The following is a 3,812-nucleotide window of genomic DNA, read 5'->3' on the forward strand; positions in this document are numbered from 1 at the left end:
AATGCGCATTAGAATCTTGAAAAGATCTATGCCAATTCCATCTTTAAACGGAAAAAAGCGCACTTAACTTAAGCCGCGGAATTAACAATCAAGGCTAATCGTCTTACCACGTCATTTCTAATCATACTTCTGTCTGACAACACGCTCGCACTACTACTGCCATCAACACTGCACTTACTGCACGATGTCATCTAATTACTAGATGTAAATATCATACATATAAAGACATGCTATTAAAGTGATGGAAAAAAACAAAGGAGTGTTAACGTTAAAAAACATGCCATTTTATTGACTGACTCTACCAATGAATCTTAATCAATGAATCTTTTTGTATTAGTAAAGAAATATTGAAACAATTACCTTGATAATGTGTACATCTCATATCTAATTATGTCAATGCTTTTAATAGTTAATTATTTTGCATAAGAATATAATTACTACACCATTTTTTCGTTGCACAGAAAATCCTTATAATTGCCCCAATCATATTCTGACTAGATTCAAATTTCTAACCATTCAATTTCGTGACTATATAGTCACTATAAGTCAAATCACAATATAGATACGTCGATGTCGTACGGATATTGTTTTTTTATCCTGATCGCTAATAAATCAAAATGTGAACAGTACAAGTTTTTTCATGAACCGGCAATCGGTCTTTCGCAATAACTGATAGAACCGCGCAAAAAAAATGCTAACGTAAAAGAGCGGCAAACCGATGTAAGTATCCAAACTAAAGGATATCTAATGGTTAAAAAGGTAAAAAGAAAGAACATATTGATTTTATATAAGACACAATAAACAGCGTGAGCGAAATAGAGCGAAAAAGTTCCATGATTCACGTAACTCGTACGTGATCGGTATAGAGATGACTCACAAGAATCAAGCTAATTGCTCCAAGATAAATTGCTCCAAGATGAATACTCACGATAATTAATTTCCGCAATATAGATACAACTTCATCTTCATTTTATTACTATATAATAATAATAATATATATTCAATTACCTATTTTAGTTTATTATTATTTTATTACTCAATTTCTTGCATTATCATATATTTCTACAATTTAATTTATTCCTTGAAAGATTCACAATAAATCTTTGGATTAATTCAATCATCCTCTGATATTCAAACATCATGAATTGACACAAACTACACAGATTATCGAGTTATTTTTGTCCTCAGCAAAAGAAAAGGTTAATTACTTTTTTATAAGCTCCCGCGAATAACAAACTGCTAACTTAACGAGTATTAAGCAAAGTGACAGTTATACGCATCCGCGATAAAACGTCGAAATCCAAGGAAACAATCGCGAAGCAAGAAGGAGTGGTAAGGCGCGCATCCGCATTAACCACTCAGTCCCGCGAACGGCGAGCGGCTCCCTTTGACGGCGACAGCGACCAGGACGATCCTGAAGAAGCCGCGATAAAGCGCATTAATCGCGCGCGCGCCGCCCTGAGAGATCTTTTTCCAGAGTACATCGAGATCCGAAGAATGAGACTAGAAGCAAACGTGCGCACGTACGACGCAATCGTTTCTCTTACTTATTTGTCTTATTTATTTCCTTTTTCACTTACCTACTTCATTATCGACTTGTAGTAATTATGCGCTTCCGCTACGCATCCCTTACGAAAAAGTAGTACTAGCAATCAGTACTCAGTACTGAGTGATCAGTACTCGTAGTATTGAGAGTATTAGTATGTTAATACTCATGAATACTGCAGAATGGTCAGTACTGTGTCTGTCAGTGCTTACAGTACTGGCAGTACTACAAGCAATAATTCTCATTAGTACTTCAAAGTATTGAAGTGGTCAGTACTTTATCAGATTAATATTCGGAGTACTATCATGATAGTACTGCCAGTACTGTAAGAACTAATAGGCACAGTACTGACCATTATGCAATATTCATGAGTATTAACATACTAATACTGTCAATACTACGAGTACTGATCACTCAGTACTGAGCACTGATTGCTAGTACCACTTTTTCGTAACGTATCTTGGAAATACTAAATTAATAAAATACTAAATTAACACACCAAACTATCAATATGACGTTATTTTGATATCATCTTGACTTTTTGTTCTACTTGGATAGTACTGCGCAAGTACTGCGCCTGTACCACACGTTAGTATCCCACGAGTATTCGATAAGTACTAAAAGAGTACTGGAGGGAGTACTGGAGGGAGTACTGGTGGGAGTACTGGAGGGAGTACTGGAGGGAGTACTGGGGGGAGTACTGGGGGGGAGTACTGGGAGGAGTACTGGGGGGAGTACTGGAGAAAGTACTGGAGGGAGTACTGGAAGGCGTACTAGAGGAAGTACTGAAGGGAGTACTGAATGAGTATTGGATGAGTACTGGGAAGGAGTACTGACGAAGTCAGTATGGTCGAATTTAGTAGTACTTTGAGTACTTATGTCTCTAGTACTTTCACCAATACTTTTTCTAGTATTAAAACCAGTACTACTTTTTCATAAGGGATAATAGACGCGTTTCATGCGCGACGAAAAGTACAACACTGTTGAAAAATTTTTATAGTTTTTTGTTAAAAAAGGTCCTTGTTAAAATTTTTGTGTAAAGTAATCAACACATACATGTGTAGATTTAACATATGCCTGCTATGTTAATTGAACTTAACAAATTTAAAATGTTAATGTGTTCAAATTTACAGAAAAAGAGTGTTGATTTTACTTTATAACAGAAGTGGTAATAAAAATTTACAGAAAAAGAGTGTTGATTTTATCTTGCAATCTTAACTTCAACATAAAAGTTATGTTCATGCGCATTGTACACATAATTAACCTCAAATTACGATCAGAATTACATTTTCTTTCTGTTGAAATATTTTAACATAGTATCGGTGTTATCATTTATTAACACATCCATATTATGTTAAATTAACACAAAAATTTGAGTGGACCGTTTGGGATATGTAATTTATGATATATTTAACACAAATTTTCCAACTGTGTATAATTCTTCAAAATACAAAGTATTTTAGGCATTTCTCTGGTAAGAATTATTAAATTTCTATTTTTACAAAATTACACTACTTGTATTTATTTTATTATCAATGTAATAGAAAAATAATCTAATAAATATTAACTTTTTTTATATTAAAAAAAAAATAATGAAAAATGATTTTACGGCGCATATATAATGACAAAAATGTATGATATTTATTGTTCTCTTATTTTCTTACTGTCAATAAGTGCTATATAAATAAATAAAAAAATTATGATTTCAGAGAGTATTATTCTAATTTTTCGCGTGACGATAAATGTAATATTACCTAAGTATTAAACAATTATTTCTTCTCACGTGAATATTCTATGAATATAAAGATTAAGATGTCTGCGAAAGATTAAGCGAAAGCGCTGGAAAGCACGCGGCGAATTTATTAAGTATCTCGACCCAATGAGCAATTTGAAAAGCCTGTGAGAAAGATGAGGGCGAGAGAAGGGGAGAGGACCAAAGATCATCCATGCAGCCCAGACGCTTCTCGATAGAACTTAGAACGATCCTTATAACGATGAATGAAAGATAATATGGATTTCCAAGGGTGGTGTAGATGAGATAGTGAAATGGTTGGACGGCAGTCTCGCAGTCTAGCGAGTGAAATCAATGAGCTAACAGGCTTGCTCGGAGTTAGACAGTTAGCTAATTAAGTCGGTATTATTGGATCATGGAAGCCAAGCATCGCGCTCGCATCCCTCGCGCACTGCCACCCCATAACGAATACGTCGTAGTACACTTAGTCGCGGCTGGCACTGCAAGGGTGAACGCCGCGGGGGCCTGTACGAC

The sequence above is a fragment of the Temnothorax nylanderi genome, unplaced genomic scaffold (assembly GCF_030848795.1).
Source record: "Temnothorax nylanderi isolate EJ_2023f unplaced genomic scaffold, tnyl_v1.0 TNYL_tig0519_pilon, whole genome shotgun sequence".
NCBI classification, from domain to species: domain Eukaryota; kingdom Metazoa; phylum Arthropoda; class Insecta; order Hymenoptera; family Formicidae; genus Temnothorax; species Temnothorax nylanderi.